Source organism: Clarias gariepinus, chromosome 14 (genome assembly GCF_024256425.1).
Source record: "Clarias gariepinus isolate MV-2021 ecotype Netherlands chromosome 14, CGAR_prim_01v2, whole genome shotgun sequence".
In the NCBI taxonomy this organism is placed as follows: Eukaryota; Metazoa; Chordata; class Actinopteri; order Siluriformes; family Clariidae; genus Clarias; species Clarias gariepinus.
Window position 1 is genome coordinate 19,861,336 of NC_071113.1, and position 19,776 is coordinate 19,881,111.

The 19,776-nt window shown below is 45.1% G+C and overlaps 14 non-coding genes across 14 annotated transcripts; all 14 read left to right on the forward strand.

Annotated features, from left to right (window-relative positions):
• Positions 1-899: 899 nt before the first annotated feature.
• Positions 900-973, forward strand: trnat-agu (transfer RNA threonine (anticodon AGU)). The gene has a single exon. It is a non-coding gene; the product is annotated as a tRNA-Thr (tRNA).
• Positions 974-3,388: 2,415 nt separating this feature from the next.
• trnar-ucu (transfer RNA arginine (anticodon UCU)) lies at positions 3,389-3,475 on the forward strand. Its single transcript is given in 2 exon segments — positions 3,389-3,425; positions 3,440-3,475. It is a non-coding gene; the product is annotated as a tRNA-Arg (tRNA).
• A 984-nt stretch (positions 3,476-4,459) lies between these two features.
• Positions 4,460-4,533, forward strand: trnat-agu (transfer RNA threonine (anticodon AGU)). Its single transcript has one exon. It is a non-coding gene; the product is annotated as a tRNA-Thr (tRNA).
• Positions 4,534-5,168: 635 nt separating this feature from the next.
• On the forward strand, positions 5,169-5,255 carry trnar-ucu (transfer RNA arginine (anticodon UCU)). The gene is given in 2 exon segments: positions 5,169-5,205; positions 5,220-5,255. It is a non-coding gene; the product is annotated as a tRNA-Arg (tRNA).
• A 994-nt stretch (positions 5,256-6,249) lies between these two features.
• On the forward strand, positions 6,250-6,323 carry trnat-agu (transfer RNA threonine (anticodon AGU)). The gene has a single exon. It is a non-coding gene; the product is annotated as a tRNA-Thr (tRNA).
• A 634-nt stretch (positions 6,324-6,957) lies between these two features.
• trnar-ucu (transfer RNA arginine (anticodon UCU)) lies at positions 6,958-7,044 on the forward strand. Its single transcript is given in 2 exon segments — positions 6,958-6,994; positions 7,009-7,044. It is a non-coding gene; the product is annotated as a tRNA-Arg (tRNA).
• Positions 7,045-8,747: 1,703 nt separating this feature from the next.
• trnar-ucu (transfer RNA arginine (anticodon UCU)) lies at positions 8,748-8,834 on the forward strand. Its single transcript is given in 2 exon segments — positions 8,748-8,784; positions 8,799-8,834. It is a non-coding gene; the product is annotated as a tRNA-Arg (tRNA).
• Positions 8,835-9,832: 998 nt separating this feature from the next.
• On the forward strand, positions 9,833-9,906 carry trnat-agu (transfer RNA threonine (anticodon AGU)). Its single transcript has one exon. It is a non-coding gene; the product is annotated as a tRNA-Thr (tRNA).
• Positions 9,907-12,321: 2,415 nt separating this feature from the next.
• On the forward strand, positions 12,322-12,408 carry trnar-ucu (transfer RNA arginine (anticodon UCU)). Its single transcript is given in 2 exon segments — positions 12,322-12,358; positions 12,373-12,408. It is a non-coding gene; the product is annotated as a tRNA-Arg (tRNA).
• A 984-nt stretch (positions 12,409-13,392) lies between these two features.
• trnat-agu (transfer RNA threonine (anticodon AGU)) lies at positions 13,393-13,466 on the forward strand. Its single transcript has one exon. It is a non-coding gene; the product is annotated as a tRNA-Thr (tRNA).
• Positions 13,467-14,101: 635 nt separating this feature from the next.
• trnar-ucu (transfer RNA arginine (anticodon UCU)) lies at positions 14,102-14,188 on the forward strand. Its single transcript is given in 2 exon segments — positions 14,102-14,138; positions 14,153-14,188. It is a non-coding gene; the product is annotated as a tRNA-Arg (tRNA).
• Positions 14,189-15,202: 1,014 nt separating this feature from the next.
• trnat-agu (transfer RNA threonine (anticodon AGU)) lies at positions 15,203-15,276 on the forward strand. The gene has a single exon. It is a non-coding gene; the product is annotated as a tRNA-Thr (tRNA).
• A 2,415-nt stretch (positions 15,277-17,691) lies between these two features.
• trnar-ucu (transfer RNA arginine (anticodon UCU)) lies at positions 17,692-17,778 on the forward strand. Its single transcript is given in 2 exon segments — positions 17,692-17,728; positions 17,743-17,778. It is a non-coding gene; the product is annotated as a tRNA-Arg (tRNA).
• A 1,000-nt stretch (positions 17,779-18,778) lies between these two features.
• trnat-agu (transfer RNA threonine (anticodon AGU)) lies at positions 18,779-18,852 on the forward strand. The gene has a single exon. It is a non-coding gene; the product is annotated as a tRNA-Thr (tRNA).
• Positions 18,853-19,776: the final 924 nt, after the last annotated feature.

The window sequence follows — 19,776 nt, forward strand, 5'->3', positions numbered from 1 at the left end:
CGAGCAATGTTATGTCTTTTCCAGGAGACTCTCTGTTAAAAGTGCTGGGTCTTGCCCGAGGTGCCAGCCAGGCCTTTGGCACTGTGAAAGTGAAAGTGCCTGCCTTGTAAACAGCAGATCCTAGGTTCAATTCCCAGCAGTGCCTGTTGTGAGTTTCTTCTCTTGGTATGCCAGATGAGGTGTGGGTCCAACTCCATAAGGAACTCAAGGCTTAAGTGCCTGTGTTAACAGCTTGTGGGCTTAGGTCATGGCAGGGTGTGTTGCTTTCAGGCAGGATTTCTGCTCAGTTGTCAAGTGGTTTCCACAGGTAGACACTTGTCCATGGAGCTCAAGCAAGATAGCTCTATCCCTGCTACGAAAGTGAATAAACCGTGACGTTTTCATTTGCAAGAATTTAAACATATTCTGAGTAGCCTTGGACCAATTGCCGTCAACAGATGTTTGTTTCCACACAAGTGTGACTTTTCTGCTTTACTGACTCACTTTTGGTCAAATGTAAATGAGGACAATGGCTGTCAATGAACAAGTACATAGATTACTTAAAAAAAGAACAACTATGTCAACAACTAAGTCAAGCACTTAATCCAATGTTTGACTCGCACGCCTCTCATATGTGTATGCATGGTTCAAGTCAAACTGGGACTAAGTGTTCCTTTTAATTTTTTAAGCAGTGTTTATATATATATATATATATATATATATATATATATATATAAAACACCATGACTGGCAGATATGGTGTGCTCTGTGAAGCATGGTATAGCACTGTGGGACTTCATTTAAACTCCTATTGAGCTGCACGCCAGTGGAGACAACCTTAGCCCGAGAGTCAAGTTCCTGTCCCGCAGCTTATCAGGTACGAGTTTGAGGTTTTAAGTGTGGGGCCAGCGTTGTCCCGTGGCGCTGTGGCTCAGTTGGTTAAAGCGCCTGTCTAGTAAACAGGAGATCCTGGGTTCAAATCCCAGCAGTGCCTCTCGCTGTGACTTAAGGTCACACAATCTGAAAGCTTTCTGATTAACCTAGATTAGAGTCCCACCTTGTGTATCCTTAGTGCTGTCAACATTTCAATCTTGTCTTGCGCTCCATTGATTTTTGAAATACAACTTGACTTGTGGTTGTGATTATTCACGTGTTGGGGAATAATCACAACCTGTACTGATGTCTCAGATTTGTAGGACCTTACACCACAAAATGTGCAGTGCACGGGGAGGAGGAGATACCTTATTTAATATGTTATCTAGAGCTTACTCTAATGTGTATATGAATAGGTCTTCATGCTCCTGTGTAATCTGAGCAGTGCCTAGTGCAACAATCACCTGGTGGTGCGAGAGCTATCCCTTTTCTGCCTTTTTTACAGCCAGAGATGAATAACCTTCCAAACCAGACAGGGCTAGACAGGGTGGCAAATTCCATGGTGAAATCAAGGCATTCTGTCCACGCTGTTGACAGCTTGTGGGTTCAGCTCCTGCCATAGTTGTTTGCATTTAGTGGAATTTGATTGTTGGCAACAGAAAAGCATCTGCCTCATGAACTTGACCATGCAAGTTCTACGCCTTCCATGAGTCTTGGGCAGCCTGACATGAAACACCCCAGACAGCTCCCTCGGTTGGCTCTGTGGCGCAATGGATGGCGCATTGGACTTCTAGGCTCAGGTGAGCTATTCAAAGGTTGCGGGTTCGAGTCCCGCCAAAGTCGAATGCTTGTCACCTTCTTTTCATCCACACACCACATATAAGATGAAATCCGTGGTCAAGAATCACACTTTCCTTTCCGATGGAGGAAATCTTGGCCTTGCGAGCAATGTTATGTCTTGTCCAGGAGACTCTCTGTTAAAAGTGCTGGGTCTTGCCCGAGGTGCCAGCCAGGCCTTTGGCACTGTGGCTTCGCTGGTGAAAGTGCCTGCCTTGTAAACAGCAGATCCTAGGTTCAATTCCCAGCAGTGCCTGTTGTGAGTTTCTTCTCTTGGTATGCCAGATGAGGTGTGGGTCCAACTCCATAAGGAACTCAAGGCTTAAGTGCCTGTGTTAACAGCTTGTGGGCTTAGGTCATGGCAGGGTGTGTTGCTCACAGGCAGGATTTCTGCTCAGTTGTCAAGTGGTTTCCACAGGTAGACACTTGTCCATGGAGCTCAAGCAAGATAGCTCTATCCCTGCTACGAAAGTGAATAAACCGTGACGTTTTCATTTGCAAGAATTTAAACATATTCTGAGTAGCCTTGGACCAATTGCCGTCAACAGATGTTTGCTTCCACACAAGTGTGACTTTTCTGCTTTACTGACTCACTTTTGGTCAAATGTAAATGAGGACAATGGCTGTCAATGAACAAGTACATAGATTACTTAAAAAAAGAACAACTATGTCAACAACTAAGTCAAGCACTTAATCCAATGTTTGACTCGCACGCCTCTCATATGTGTATGCATGGTTCAAGTCAAACTGGGACTAAGTGTTCCTTTTAATTTTTTAAGCAGTGTTTATATATATATATATATATAAAACACCATGACTGGCAGATATGGTGTGCTCTGTGAAGCATGGTATAGCACTGTGGGACTTCATTTAAACTCCTATTGAGCTGCACGCCAGTGGAGACAACCTTAGCCCGAGAGTCAAGTTCCTGTCCCGCAGCTTATCCGGTACGAGTTTGAGGTTTTAAGTGTGGGGCCAGCAGTGTCCCGTGGCGCTGTGGCTCAGTTGGTTAAAGCGCCTGTCTAGTAAACAGGAGATCCTGGGTTTGAATCCCAGCAGTGCCTCTCGCTTTGACTTAAGGTCACACAATCCGCAAGCTTTCTGATTAACCTAGATTAGAGTCCCACCTTGTGTATCCTTAGTGCTGTCAACATTTCAATCTTGTCTTGCGCTCCATTGATTTTTGAAATACAACTTGACTTGTGGTTGTGATTATTCACGTGTTGGGGAATAATCACAACCTGTACTGATGTCTCAGATTTGTAGGACCTTACACCACAAAATGTGCAATGCACGGGGAGGAGGAGATACCTTATTTAATATGTTATCTAGAGCTTACTCTAATGTGTATATGAATAGGTCTTCATGCTCCTGTGTAATCTGAGCAGTGCCTAGTGCAACAATCACCTGGTGGTGCGAGAGCTATCCCTTTTCTGCCTTTTTTACAGCCAGAGATGAATAACCTTCCAAACCAGACAGGGCTAGACAGGGTGGCAAATTCCATGGTGAAATCAAGGCATTCTGTCCACGCTGTTGACAGCTTGTGGGTTCAGCTCCTGCCATAGTTGTTTGCATTTAGTGGAATTTGATTGTTGGCAACAGAAAAGCATCTGCCTCATGAACTTGACCATGCAAGTTCTACGCCTTCCATGAGTCTGGGGCAGCCTGAAATGAAACACCCCAGACAGCTCCCTCGGTTGGCTCTGTGGCGCAATGGATAGCGCATTGGACTTCTAGGCTCAGGTGAGCTATTCAAAGGTTGCGGGTTCGAGTCCCGCCAGAGTCGGATGCTTGTCACCTTCTTTTCATCCACACACCACATATAAGATGAAATCCGTGGTCAAGAATCACACTTTCCTTTCCGATGGAGGAAATCTTGGCCGTGCGAGCAATGTTATGTCTTGTCCAGGAGACTCTCTGTTAAAAGTGCTGGGTCTTGCCCGAGGTGCCAGCCAGGCCTTTGGCACTGTGGCTTTGCTGGTGAAAGTGCCTGCCTTGTAAACAGCAGATCCTAGGTTCAATTCCCAGCAGTGCCTGTTGTGAGTTTCTTCTCTTGGTATGCCAGATGAGGTGTGGGTCCAACTCCATAAGGAACTCAAGGCTTAAGTGCCTGTGTTAACAGCTTGTGGGCTTAGGTCATGGCAGGGTGTGTTGCTTTCAGGCAGGATTTCTGCTCAGTTGTCAAGCGGTTTCCACAGGTAGACACTTGTCCATGGAGCTCAAGCAAGATAGCTCTATCCCTGCTACGAAAGTGAATAAACCGTGACGTATTCATTTGCAAGAATTTAAACATATTCTGAGTAACCTTGGACCAATTGCCGTCAACAGATGTTTGCTTCCACACAAGTGTGACTTTTCTGCTTTACTGACTCACTTTTGGTCAAATGTAAATGAGGACAATGGCTGTCAATGAACAAGTACATAGATTACTTAAAAAAAGAACAACTATGTCAACAACTAAGTCAAGCACTTAATCCAATGTTTGACTCGCACGCCTCTCATATGTGTATGCATGGTTCAAGTCAAACTGGGACTAAGTGTTCCTTTTAATTTTTTAAGCAGTGTTTATATATATATATATATATAAAACACCATGACTGGCAGATATGGTGTGCTCTGTGAAGCATGGTATAGCACTGTGGGACTTCATTTAAACTCCTATTGAGCTGCACGCCAGTGGAGACAACCTTAGCCCGAGAGTCAAGTTCCTGTCCCGCAGCTTATCCGGTACGAGTTTGAGGTTTTAAGTGTGGGGCCAGCAGTGTCCCGTGGCGCTGTGGCTCAGTTGGTTAAAGCGCCTGTCTAGTAAACAGGAGATCCTGGGTTCGAATCCCAGCAGTGCCTCTCGCTTTGACTTAAGGTCACACAATCCGCAAGCTTTCTGATTAACCTAGATTAGAGTCCCACCTTGTGTATCCTTAGTGCTGTCAACATTTCAATCTTGTCTTGCGCTCCATTGATTTTTGAAATACAACTTGACTTGTGGTTGTGATTATTCACGTGTTGGGGAATAATCACAACCTGTACTGATGTCTCAGATTTGTAGGACCTTACACCACAAAATGTGCAATGCACGGGGAGGAGGAGATACCTTATTTAATATGTTATCTAGAGCTTACTCTAATGTGTATATGAATAGGTCTTCATGCTCCTGTGTAATCTGAGCAGTGCCTAGTGCAACAATCACCTGGTGGTGCGAGAGCTATCCCTTTTCTGCCTTTTTTACAGCCAGAGATGAATAACCTTCCAAACCAGACAGGGCTAGACAGGGTGGCAAATTCCATGGTGAAATCAAGGCATTCTGTCCACGCTGTTGACAGCTTGTGGGTTCAGCTCCTGCCATAGTTGTTTGCATTTAGTGGAATTTGATTGTTGGCAACAGAAAAGCATCTGCCTCATGAACTTGACCATGCAAGTTCTACGCCTTCCATGAGTCTTGGGCAGCCTGAAATGAAACACCCCAGACAGCTCCCTCGGTTGGCTCTGTGGCGCAATGGATAGCGCATTGGACTTCTAGGCTCGGGTGAGCTATTCAAAGGTTGCGGGTTCGAGTCCCGCCAGAGTCGAATGCTTGTCACCTTCTTTTCATCCACACACCACATATAAGATAAAATCCGTGGTCAAGAATCACACTTTCCTTTCCGATGGAGGAAATCTTGGCCTTGCGAGCAATGTTATGTCTTGTCCAGGAGACTCTCTGTTAAAAGTGCTGGGTCTTGCCCGAGGTGCCAGCCAGGCCTTTGGCACTGTGGCTTCGCTGGTGAAAGTGCCTGCCTTGTAAACAGCAGATCCTAGGTTCAATTCCCAGCAGTGCCTGTTGTGAGTTTCTTCTCTTGGTATGCCAGATGAGGTGTGGGTCCAACTCCATAAGGAACTCAAGGCTTAAGTGCCTGTGTTAACAGCTTGTGGGCTTAGGTCATGGCAGGGTGTGTTGCTTTCAGGCAGGATTTCTGCTCAGTTGTCAAGCGGTTTCCACAGGTAGACACTTGTCCATGGAGCTCAAGCAAGATAGCTCTATCCCTGCTACGAAAGTGAATAAACCGTGACGTATTCATTTGCAAGAATTTAAACATATTCTGAGTAACCTTGGACCAATTGCCGTCAACAGATGTTTGCTTCCACACAAGTGTGACTTTTCTGCTTTACTGACTCACTTTTGGTCAAATGTAAATGAGGACAATGGCTGTCAATGAACAAGTACATAGATTACTTAAAAAAAGAACAACTATGTCAACAACTAAGTCAAGCACTTAATCCAATGTTTGACTCGCACGCCTCTCATATGTGTATGCATGGTTCAAGTCAAACTGGGACTAAGTGTTCCTTTTAATTTTTTAAGCAGTGTTTATATATATATATATATATATATATATATATAACACCATGACTGGCAGATATGGTGTGCTCTGTGGAGCATGGTATAGCACTGTGGGACTTCATTTAAACTCCTATTGAGCTGCACGCCAGTGGAGACAACCTTAGCCCGAGAGTCAAGTTCCTGTCCCGCAGCTTATCAGGTACGAGTTTGAGGTTTTAAGTGTGGGGCTAGCGTTGTCCCGTGGCGCTGTGGCTCAGTTGGTTAAAGCGCCTGTCTAGTAAACAGGAGATCCTGGGTTCGAATCCCAGCAGTGCCTCTCGCTGTCACTTAAGGTCACACAATCTGCAAGCTTTCTGATTAACCTAGATTAGAGTCCCACCTTGTGTATCCTTAGTGCTGTCAACATTTCAATCTTGTCTTGCGCTCCATTGATTTTTGAAATACAACTTGACTTGTGGTTGTGATTATTCACGTGTTGGGGAATAATCACAACCTGTACTGATGTCTCAGATTTGTAGGACCTTACACCACAAAATGTGCAATGCACGGGGAGGAGGAGATACCTTATTTAATATGTTATCTAGAGCTTACTCTAATGTGTATATGAATAGGTCTTCATGCTCCTGTGTAATCTGAGCAGTGCCTAGTGCAACAATCACCTGGTGGTGCGAGAGCTATCCCTTTTCTGCCTTTTTACAGCCAGAGATGAATAACCTTCCAAACCAGACAGGGCTAGACAGGGTGGCAAATTCCATGGTGAAATCAAGGCATTCTGTCCACGCTGTTGACAGCTTGTGGGTTCAGCTCCTGCCATAGTTGTTTGCATTTAGTGGAATTTGATTGTTGGCAACAGAAAAGCATCTGCCTCATGAACTTGACCATGCAAGTTCTACGCCTTCCATGAGTCTTGGGCAGCCTGAAATGAAACACCCCAGACAGCTCCCTCGGTTGGCTCTGTGGCGCAATGGATAGCGCATTGGACTTCTAGGCTCAGGTGAGCTATTCAAAGGTTGTGGGTTCGAGTCCCGCCAGAGTCGAATGCTTGTCACCTTCTTTTCATCCACACACCACATATAAGATGAAATCCGTGGTCAAGAATCACACTTTCCTTTCCGATGGAGGAAATCTTGGCCTTGCGAGCAATGTTATGTCTTTTCCAGGAGACTCTCTGTTAAAAGTGCTGGGTCTTGCCCGAGGTGCCAGCCAGGCCTTTGGCACTGTGAAAGTGAAAGTGCCTGCCTTGTAAACAGCAGATCCTAGGTTCAATTCCCAGCAGTGCCTGTTGTGAGTTTCTTCTCTTGGTATGCCAGATGAGGTGTGGGTCCAACTCCATAAGGAACTCAAGGCTTAAGTGCCTGTGTTAACAGCTTGTGGGCTTAGGTCATGGCAGGGTGTGTTGCTTTCAGGCAGGATTTCTGCTCAGTTGTCAAGTGGTTTCCACAGGTAGACACTTGTCCATGGAGCTCAAGCAAGATAGCTCTATCCCTGCTACGAAAGTGAATAAACCGTGACGTTTTCATTTGCAAGAATTTAAACATATTCTGAGTAGCCTTGGACCAATTGCCGTCAACAGATGTTTGTTTCCACACAAGTGTGACTTTTCTGCTTTACTGACTCACTTTTGGTCAAATGTAAATGAGGACAATGGCTGTCAATGAACAAGTACATAGATTACTTAAAAAAAGAACAACTATGTCAACAACTAAGTCAAGCACTTAATCCAACTCGCACGACTTAATCCGACTCGCACGCCTCTCATATGTGTATGCATGGTTCAAGTCAAACTGGGACTAAGTGTTCCTTTTAATTTTTTAAGCAGTGTTTATATATATATATATATATATATAAAACACCATGACTGGCAGATATGGTGTGCTCTGTGAAGCATGGTATAGCACTGTGGGACTTCATTTAAACTCCTATTGAGCTGCACGCCAGTGGAGACAACCTTAGCCCGAGAGTCAAGTTCCTGTCCCGCAGCTTATCCGGTACGAGTTTGAGGTTTTAAGTGTGGGATCAGCAGTGTCCCGTGGCGCTGTGGCTCAGTTTGTTAAAGCGCCTGTCTAGTAAACAGGAGATCCTTGGTTCAAATCCCAGCAGTGCCTCTCGCTTCGACTTAAGGTCACACAATCCGCAAGCTTTCTGATTAACCTAGATTAGAGTCCCACCTTGTGTATCCTTAGTGCTGTCAACATTTCAATCTTGTCTTGCGCTCCATTGATTTTTGAAATACAACTTGACTTGTGGTTGTGATTATTCACGTGTTGGGGAATAATCACAACCTGTACTGATGTCTCAGATTTGTAGGACCTTACACCACAAAATGTGCAATGCACGGGGAGGAGGAGATACCTTATTTAATATGTTATCTAGAGCTTACTCTAATGTGTATATGAATAGGTCTTCATGCTCCTGTGTAATCTGAGCAGTGCCTAGTGCAACAATCACCTGGTGGTGCGAGAGCTATCCCTTTTCTGCCTTTTTTACAGCCAGAGATGAATAACCTTCCAAACCAGACAGGGCTAGACAGGGTGGCAAATTCCATGGTGAAATCAAGGCATTCTGTCCACGCTGTTGACAGCTTGTGGGTTCAGCTCCTGCCATAGTTGTTTGCATTTAGTGGAATTTGATTGTTGGCAACAGAAAAGCATCTGCCTCATGAACTTGACCATGCAAGTTCTACGCCTTCCATGAGTCTTGGGCAGCCTGAAATGAAACACCCCAGACAGCTCCCTCGGTTGGCTCTGTGGCGCAATGGATAGCGCATTGGACTTCTAGGCTCAGGTGAGCTATTCAAAGGTTGTGGGTTCGAGTCCCGCCAGAGTCGAATGCTTGTCACCTTCTTTTCATCCACACACCACATATAAGATGAAATCCGTGGTCAAGAATCACACTTTCCTTTCCGATGGAGGAAATCTTGGCCTTGCGAGCAATGTTATGTCTTTTCCAGGAGACTCTCTGTTAAAAGTGCTGGGTCTTGCCCGAGGTGCCAGCCAGGCCTTTGGCACTGTGAAAGTGAAAGTGCCTGCCTTGTAAACAGCAGATCCTAGGTTCAATTCCCAGCAGTGCCTGTTGTGAGTTTCTTCTCTTGGTATGCCAGATGAGGTGTGGGTCCAACTCCATAAGGAACTCAAGGCTTAAGTGCCTGTGTTAACAGCTTGTGGGCTTAGGTCATGGCAGGGTGTGTTGCTTTCAGGCAGGATTTCTGCTCAGTTGTCAAGTGGTTTCCACAGGTAGACACTTGTCCATGGAGCTCAAGCAAGATAGCTCTATCCCTGCTACGAAAGTGAATAAACCGTGACGTTTTCATTTGCAAGAATTTAAACATATTCTGAGTAGCCTTGGACCAATTGCCGTCAACAGATGTTTGTTTCCACACAAGTGTGACTTTTCTGCTTTACTGACTCACTTTTGGTCAAATGTAAATGAGGACAATGGCTGTCAATGAACAAGTACATAGATTACTTAAAAAAAGAACAACTATGTCAACAACTAAGTCAAGCACTTAATCCAATGTTTGACTCGCACGCCTCTCATATGTGTATGCATGGTTCAAGTCAAACTGGGACTAAGTGTTCCTTTTAATTTTTTAAGCAGTGTTTATATATATATATATATATATATATATATATATATATATAAAACACCATGACTGGCAGATATGGTGTGCTCTGTGAAGCATGGTATAGCACTGTGGGACTTCATTTAAACTCCTATTGAGCTGCACGCCAGTGGAGACAACCTTAGCCCGAGAGTCAAGTTCCTGTCCCGCAGCTTATCAGGTACGAGTTTGAGGTTTTAAGTGTGGGGCCAGCGTTGTCCCGTGGCGCTGTGGCTCAGTTGGTTAAAGCGCCTGTCTAGTAAACAGGAGATCCTGGGTTCAAATCCCAGCAGTGCCTCTCGCTGTGACTTAAGGTCACACAATCTGAAAGCTTTCTGATTAACCTAGATTAGAGTCCCACCTTGTGTATCCTTAGTGCTGTCAACATTTCAATCTTGTCTTGCGCTCCATTGATTTTTGAAATACAACTTGACTTGTGGTTGTGATTATTCACGTGTTGGGGAATAATCACAACCTGTACTGATGTCTCAGATTTGTAGGACCTTACACCACAAAATGTGCAGTGCACGGGGAGGAGGAGATACCTTATTTAATATGTTATCTAGAGCTTACTCTAATGTGTATATGAATAGGTCTTCATGCTCCTGTGTAATCTGAGCAGTGCCTAGTGCAACAATCACCTGGTGGTGCGAGAGCTATCCCTTTTCTGCCTTTTTTACAGCCAGAGATGAATAACCTTCCAAACCAGACAGGGCTAGACAGGGTGGCAAATTCCATGGTGAAATCAAGGCATTCTGTCCACGCTGTTGACAGCTTGTGGGTTCAGCTCCTGCCATAGTTGTTTGCATTTAGTGGAATTTGATTGTTGGCAACAGAAAAGCATCTGCCTCATGAACTTGACCATGCAAGTTCTACGCCTTCCATGAGTCTTGGGCAGCCTGACATGAAACACCCCAGACAGCTCCCTCGGTTGGCTCTGTGGCGCAATGGATGGCGCATTGGACTTCTAGGCTCAGGTGAGCTATTCAAAGGTTGCGGGTTCGAGTCCCGCCAAAGTCGAATGCTTGTCACCTTCTTTTCATCCACACACCACATATAAGATGAAATCCGTGGTCAAGAATCACACTTTCCTTTCCGATGGAGGAAATCTTGGCCTTGCGAGCAATGTTATGTCTTGTCCAGGAGACTCTCTGTTAAAAGTGCTGGGTCTTGCCCGAGGTGCCAGCCAGGCCTTTGGCACTGTGGCTTCGCTGGTGAAAGTGCCTGCCTTGTAAACAGCAGATCCTAGGTTCAATTCCCAGCAGTGCCTGTTGTGAGTTTCTTCTCTTGGTATGCCAGATGAGGTGTGGGTCCAACTCCATAAGGAACTCAAGGCTTAAGTGCCTGTGTTAACAGCTTGTGGGCTTAGGTCATGGCAGGGTGTGTTGCTTTCAGGCAGGATTTCTGCTCAGTTGTCAAGTGGTTTCCACAGGTAGACACTTGTCCATGGAGCTCAAGCAAGATAGCTCTATCCCTGCTACGAAAGTGAATAAACCGTGACGTTTTCATTTGCAAGAATTTAAACATATTCTGAGTAGCCTTGGACCAATTGCCGTCAACAGATGTTTGCTTCCACACAAGTGTGACTTTTCTGCTTTACTGACTCACTTTTGGTCAAATGTAAATGAGGACAATGGCTGTCAATGAACAAGTACATAGATTACTTAAAAAAAGAACAACTATGTCAACAACTAAGTCAAGCACTTAATCCAATGTTTGACTCGCACGCCTCTCATATGTGTATGCATGGTTCAAGTCAAACTGGGACTAAGTGTTCCTTTTAATTTTTTAAGCAGTGTTTATATATATATATATATATAAAACACCATGACTGGCAGATATGGTGTGCTCTGTGAAGCATGGTATAGCACTGTGGGACTTCATTTAAACTCCTATTGAGCTGCACGCCAGTGGAGACAACCTTAGCCCGAGAGTCAAGTTCCTGTCCCGCAGCTTATCCGGTACGAGTTTGAGGTTTTAAGTGTGGGGCCAGCAGTGTCCCGTGGCGCTGTGGCTCAGTTGGTTAAAGCGCCTGTCTAGTAAACAGGAGATCCTGGGTTTGAATCCCAGCAGTGCCTCTCGCTTTGACTTAAGGTCACACAATCCGCAAGCTTTCTGATTAACCTAGATTAGAGTCCCACCTTGTGTATCCTTAGTGCTGTCAACATTTCAATCTTGTCTTGCGCTCCATTGATTTTTGAAATACAACTTGACTTGTGGTTGTGATTATTCACGTGTTGGGGAATAATCACAACCTGTACTGATGTCTCAGATTTGTAGGACCTTACACCACAAAATGTGCAATGCACGGGGAGGAGGAGATACCTTATTTAATATGTTATCTAGAGCTTACTCTAATGTGTATATGAATAGGTCTTCATGCTCCTGTGTAATCTGAGCAGTGCCTAGTGCAACAATCACCTGGTGGTGCGAGAGCTATCCCTTTTCTGCCTTTTTTACAGCCAGAGATGAATAACCTTCCAAACCAGACAGGGCTAGACAGGGTGGCAAATTCCATGGTGAAATCAAGGCATTCTGTCCACGCTGTTGACAGCTTGTGGGTTCAGCTCCTGCCATAGTTGTTTGCATTTAGTGGAATTTGATTGTTGGCAACAGAAAAGCATCTGCCTCATGAACTTGACCATGCAAGTTCTACGCCTTCCATGAGTCTTGGGCAGCCTGAAATGAAACACCCCAGACAGCTCCCTCGGTTGGCTCTGTGGCGCAATGGATAGCGCATTGGACTTCTAGGCTCGGGTGAGCTATTCAAAGGTTGCGGGTTCGAGTCCCGCCAGAGTCGAATGCTTGTCACCTTCTTTTCATCCACACACCACATATAAGATGAAATCCGTGGTCAAGAATCACACTTTCCTTTCCGATGGAGGAAATCTTGGCCGTGCGAGCAATGTTATGTCTTGTCCAGGAGACTCTCTGTTAAAAGTGCTGGGTCTTGCCCGAGGTGCCAGCCAGGCCTTTGGCACTGTGGCTTCGCTGGTGAAAGTGCCTGCCTTGTAAACAGCAGATCCTAGGTTCAATTCCCAGCAGTGCCTGTTGTGAGTTTCTTCTCTTGGTATGCCAGATGAGGTGTGGGTCCAACTCCATAAGGAACTCAAGGCTTAAGTGCCTGTGTTAACAGCTTGTGGGCTTAGGTCATGGCAGGGTGTGTTGCTTTCAGGCAGGATTTCTGCTCAGTTGTCAAGCGGTTTCCACAGGTAGACACTTGTCCATGGAGCTCAAGCAAGATAGCTCTATCCCTGCTACGAAAGTGAATAAACCGTGACGTATTCATTTGCAAGAATTTAAACATATTCTGAGTAACCTTGGACCAATTGCCGTCAACAGATGTTTGCTTCCACACAAGTGTGACTTTTCTGCTTTACTGACTCACTTTTGGTCAAATGTAAATGAGGACAATGGCTGTCAATGAACAAGTACATAGATTACTTAAAAAAAGAACAACTATGTCAACAACTAAGTCAAGCACTTAATCCAATGTTTGACTCGCACGCCTCTCATATGTGTATGCATGGTTCAAGTCAAACTGGGACTAAGTGTTCCTTTTAATTTTTTAAGCAGTGTTTATATATATATATATATATAAAACACCATGACTGGCAGATATGGTGTGCTCTGTGAAGCATGGTATAGCACTGTGGGACTTCATTTAAACTCCTATTGAGCTGCACGCCAGTGGAGACAACCTTAGCCCGAGAGTCAAGTTCCTGTCCCGCAGCTTATCCGGTACGAGTTTGAGGTTTTAAGTGTGGGGCCAGCAGTGTCCCGTGGCGCTGTGGCTCAGTTGGTTAAAGCGCCTGTCTAGTAAACAGGAGATCCTGGGTTCGAATCCCAGCAGTGCCTCTCGCTTTGACTTAAGGTCACACAATCCGCAAGCTTTCTGATTAACCTAGATTAGAGTCCCACCTTGTGTATCCTTAGTGCTGTCAACATTTCAATCTTGTCTTGCGCTCCATTGATTTTTGAAATACAACTTGACTTGTGGTTGTGATTATTCACGTGTTGGGGAATAATCACAACCTGTACTGATGTCTCAGATTTGTAGGACCTTACACCACAAAATGTGCAATGCACGGGGAGGAGGAGATACCTTATTTAATATGTTATCTAGAGCTTACTCTAATGTGTATATGAATAGGTCTTCATGCTCCTGTGTAATCTGAGCAGTGCCTAGTGCAACAATCACCTGGTGGTGCGAGAGCTATCCCTTTTCTGCCTTTTTTACAGCCAGAGATGAATAACCTTCCAAACCAGACAGGGCTAGACAGGGTGGCAAATTCCATGGTGAAATCAAGGCATTCTGTCCACGCTGTTGACAGCTTGTGGGTTCAGCTCCTGCCATAGTTGTTTGCATTTAGTGGAATTTGATTGTTGGCAACAGAAAAGCATCTGCCTCATGAACTTGACCATGCAAGTTCTACGCCTTCCATGAGTCTTGGGCAGCCTGAAATGAAACACCCCAGACAGCTCCCTCGGTTGGCTCTGTGGCGCAATGGATAGCGCATTGGACTTCTAGGCTCGGGTGAGCTATTCAAAGGTTGCGGGTTCGAGTCCCGCCAGAGTCGAATGCTTGTCACCTTCTTTTCATCCACACACCACATATAAGATAAAATCCGTGGTCAAGAATCACACTTTCCTTTCCGATGGAGGAAATCTTGGCCTTGCGAGCAATGTTATGTCTTGTCCAGGAGACTCTCTGTTAAAAGTGCTGGGTCTTGCCCGAGGTGCCAGCCAGGCCTTTGGCACTGTGGCTTCGCTGGTGAAAGTGCCTGCCTTGTAAACAGCAGATCCTAGGTTCAATTCCCAGCAGTGCCTGTTGTGAGTTTCTTCTCTTGGTATGCCAGATGAGGTGTGGGTCCAACTCCATAAGGAACTCAAGGCTTAAGTGCCTGTGTTAACAGCTTGTGGGCTTAGGTCATGGCAGGGTGTGTTGCTTTCAGGCAGGATTTCTGCTCAGTTGTCAAGCGGTTTCCACAGGTAGACACTTGTCCATGGAGCTCAAGCAAGATAGCTCTATCCCTGCTACGAAAGTGAATAAACCGTGACGTATTCATTTGCAAGAATTTAAACATATTCTGAGTAACCTTGGACCAATTGCCGTCAACAGATGTTTGCTTCCACACAAGTGTGACTTTTCTGCTTTACTGACTCACTTTTGGTCAAATGTAAATGAGGACAATGGCTGTCAATGAACAAGTACATAGATTACTTAAAAAAAGAACAACTATGTCAACAACTAAGTCAAGCACTTAATCCAATGTTTGACTCGCACGCCTCTCATATGTGTATGCATGGTTCAAGTCAAACTGGGACTAAGTGTTCCTTTTAATTTTTTAAGCAGTGTTTATATATATATATATATATATATATATATATATATATATATATATATATAAAACACCATGACTGGCAGATATGGTGTGCTCTGTGAAGCATGGTATAGCACTGTGGGACTTCATTTAAACTCCTATTGAGCTGCACGCCAGTGGAGACAACCTTAGCCCGAGAGTCAAGTTCCTGTCCCGCAGCTTATCAGGTACGAGTTTGAGGTTTTAAGTGTGGGGCCAGCGTTGTCCCGTGGCGCTGTGGCTCAGTTGGTTAAAGCGCCTGTCTAGTAAACAGGAGATCCTGGGTTCAAATCCCAGCAGTGCCTCTCGCTGTGACTTAAGGTCACACAATCTGAAAGCTTTCTGATTAACCTAGATTAGAGTCCCACCTTGTGTATCCTTAGTGCTGTCAACATTTCAATCTTGTCTTGCGCTCCATTGATTTTTGAAATACAACTTGACTTGTGGTTGTGATTATTCACGTGTTGGGGAATAATCACAACCTGTACTGATGTCTCAGATTTGTAGGACCTTACACCACAAAATGTGCAGTGCACGGGGAGGAGGAGATACCTTATTTAATATGTTATCTAGAGCTTACTCTAATGTGTATATGAATAGGTCTTCATGCTCCTGTGTAATCTGAGCAGTGCCTAGTGCAACAATCACCTGGTGGTGCGAGAGCTATCCCTTTTCTGCCTTTTTTACAGCCAGAGATGAATAACCTTCCAAACCAGACAGGGCTAGACAGGGTGGCAAATTCCATGGTGAAATCAAGGCATTCTGTCCACGCTGTTGACAGCTTGTGGGTTCAGCTCCTGCCATAGTTGTTTGCATTTAGTGGAATTTGATTGTTGGCAACAGAAAAGCATCTGCCTCATGAACTTGACCATGCAAGTTCTACGCCTTCCATGAGTCTTGGGCAGCCTGACATGAAACACCCCAGACAGCTCCCTCGGTTGGCTCTGTGGCGCAATGGATGGCGCATTGGACTTCTAGGCTCAGGTGAGCTATTCAAAGGTTGCGGGTTCGAGTCCCGCCAAAGTCGAATGCTTGTCACCTTCTTTTCATCCACACACCACATATAAGATGAAATCCGTGGTCAAGAATCACACTTTCCTTTCCGATGGAGGAAATCTTGGCCTTGCGAGCAATGTTATGTCTTGTCCAGGAGACTCTCTGTTAAAAGTGCTGGGTCTTGCCCGAGGTGCCAGCCAGGCCTTTGGCACTGTGGCTTTGCTGGTGAAAGTGCCTGCCTTGTAAACAGCAGATCCTAGGTTCAATTCCCAGCAGTGCCTGTTGTGAGTTTCTTCTCTTGGTATGCCAGATGAGGTGTGGGTCCAACTCCATAAGGAACTCAAGGCTTAAGTGCCTGTGTTAACAGCTTGTGGGCTTAGGTCATGGCAGGGTGTGTTGCTTTCAGGCAGGATTTCTGCTCAGTTGTCAAGTGGTTTCCACAGGTAGACACTTGTCCATGGAGCTCAAGCAAGATAGCTCTATCCCTGCTACGAAAGTGAATAAACCGTGACGTTTTCATTTGCAAGAATTTAAACATATTCTGAGTAGCCTTGGACCAATTGCCGTCAACAGATGTTTGCTTCCACACAAGTGTGACTTTTCTGCTTTACTGACTCACTTTTGGTCAAATGTAAATGAGGACAATGGCTGTCAATGAACAAGTACATAGATTACTTAAAAAAAGAACAACTATGTCAACAACTAAGTCAAGCACTTAATCCAATGTTTGACTCGCACGCCTCTCATATGTGTATGCATGGTTCAAGTCAAACTGGGACTAAGTGTTCCTTTTAATTTTTTAAGCAGTGTTTATATATATATATATATATAAAACACCATGACTGGCAGATATGGTGTGCTCTGTGAAGCATGGTATAGCACTGTGGGACTTCATTTAAACTCCTATTGAGCTGCACGCCAGTGGAGACAACCTTAGCCCGAGAGTCAAGTTCCTGTCCCGCAGCTTATCCGGTACGAGTTTGAGGTTTTAAGTGTGGGGCCAGCAGTGTCCCGTGGCGCTGTGGCTCAGTTGGTTAAAGCGCCTGTCTAGTAAACAGGAGATCCTGGGTTTGAATCCCAGCAGTGCCTCTCGCTTTGACTTAAGGTCACACAATCCGCAAGCTTTCTGATTAACCTAGATTAGAGTCCCACCTTGTGTATCCTTAGTGCTGTCAACATTTCAATCTTGTCTTGCGCTCCATTGATTTTTGAAATACAACTTGACTTGTGGTTGTGATTATTCACGTGTTGGGGAATAATCACAACCTGTACTGATGTCTCAGATTTGTAGGACCTTACACCACAAAATGTGCAATGCACGGGGAGGAGGAGATACCTTATTTAATATGTTATCTAGAGCTTACTCTAATGTGTATATGAATAGGTCTTCATGCTCCTGTGTAATCTGAGCAGTGCCTAGTGCAACAATCACCTGGTGGTGCGAGAGCTATCCCTTTTCTGCCTTTTTTACAGCCAGAGATGAATAACCTTCCAAACCAGACAGGGCTAGACAGGGTGGCAAATTCCATGGTGAAATCAAGGCATTCTGTCCACGCTGTTGACAGCTTGTGGGTTCAGCTCCTGCCATAGTTGTTTGCATTTAGTGGAATTTGATTGTTGGCAACAGAAAAGCATCTGCCTCATGAACTTGACCATGCAAGTTCTACGCCTTCCATGAGTCTTGGGCAGCCTGAAATGAAACACCCCAGACAGCTCCCTCGGTTGGCTCTGTGGCGCAATGGATAGCGCATTGGACTTCTAGGCTCAGGTGAGCTATTCAAAGGTTGCGGGTTCGAGTCCCGCCAGAGTCGAATGCTTGTCACCTTCTTTTCATCCACACACCACATATAAGATGAAATCCGTGGTCAAGAATCAGACTTTCCTTTCCGATGGAGGAAATCTTGGCCGTGCGAGCAATCTTATGTCTTGTCCAGGAGACTCTCTGTTAAAAGTGCTGGGTCTTGCCCGAGGTGCCAGCCAGGCCTTTGGCACTGTGGCTTAGCTGGTGAAAGTGCCTGCCTTGTAAACAGCAGATCCTAGGTTCAATTCCCAGCAGTGCCTGTTGTGAGTTTCTTCTCTTGGTATGCCAGATGAGGTGTGGGTCCAACTCCATAAGGAACTCAAGGCTTAAGTGCCTGTGTTAACAGCTTGTGGGCTTAGGTCATGGCAGGGTGTGTTGCTTTCAGGCAGGATTTCTGCTCAGTTGTCAAGCGGTTTCCACAGGTAGACACTTGTCCATGGAGCTCAAGCAAGATAGCTCTATCCCTGCTACGAAAGTGAATAAACCGTGACGTATTCATTTGCAAGAATTTAAACATATTCTGAGTAACCTTGGACCAATTGCCGTCAACAGATGTTTGCTTCCACACAAGTGTGACTTTTCTGCTTTACTGACTCACTTTTGGTCAAATGTAAATGAGGACAATGGCTGTCAATGAACAAGTACATAGATTACTTAAAAAAAGAACAACTATGTCAACAACTAAGTCAAGCACTTAATCCAATGTTTGACTCGCACGCCTCTCATATGTGTATGCATGGTTCAAGTCAAACTGGGACTAAGTGTTCCTTTTAATTTTTTAAGCAGTGTTTATATATATATATATATATATATATATATATATATAAAACACCATGACTGGCAGATATGGTGTGCTCTGTGAAGCATGGTATAGCACTGTGGGACTTCATTTAAACTCCTATTGAGCTGCACGCCAGTGGAGACAACCTTAGCCCGAGAGTCAAGTTCCTGTCCCGCAGCTTATCAGGTACGAGTTTGAGGTTTTAAGTGTGGGGCCAGCGTTGTCCCGTGGCGCTGTGGCTCAGTTGGTTAAAGCGCCTGTCTAGTAAACAGGAGATCCTGGGTTCAAATCCCAGCAGTGCCTCTCGCTGTGACTTAAGGTCACTCAATCTGAAAGCTTTCTGATTAACCTAGATTAGAGTCCCACCTTGTGTATCCTTAGTGCTGTCAACATTTCAATCTTGTCTTGCGCTCCATTGATTTTTGAAATACAACTTGACTTGTGGTTGTGATTATTCACGTGTTGGGGAATAATCACAACCTGTACTGATGTCTCAGATTTGTAGGACCTTACACCACAAAATGTGCAGTGCACGGGGAGGAGGAGATACCTTATTTAATATGTTATCTAGAGCTTACTCTAATGTGTATATGAATAGGTCTTCATGCTCCTGTGTAATCTGAGCAGTGCCTAGTGCAACAATCACCTGGTGGTGCGAGAGCTATCCCTTTTCTGCCTTTTTTACAGCCAGAGATGAATAACCTTCCAAACCAGACAGGGCTAGACAGGGTGGCAAATTCCATGGTGAAATCAAGGCATTCTGTCCACGCTGTTGACAGCTTGTGGGTTCAGCTCCTGCCATAGTTGTTTGCATTTAGTGGAATTTGATTGTTGGCAACAGAAAAGCATCTGCCTCATGAACTTGACCATGCAAGTTCTACGCCTTCCATGAGTCTTGGGCAGCCTGACATGAAACACCCCAGACAGCTCCCTCGGTTGGCTCTGTGGCGCAATGGATGGCGCATTGGACTTCTAGGCTCAGGTGAGCTATTCAAAGGTTGCGGGTTCGAGTCCCGCCAAAGTCGAATGCTTGTCACCTTCTTTTCATCCACACACCACATATAAGATGAAATCCGTGGTCAAGAATCACACTTTCCTTTCCGATGGAGGAAATCTTGGCCTTGCGAGCAATGTTATGTCTTGTCCAGGAGACTCTCTGTTAAAAGTGCTGGGTCTTGCCCGAGGTGCCAGCCAGGCCTTTGGCACTGTGGCTTCGCTGGTGAAAGT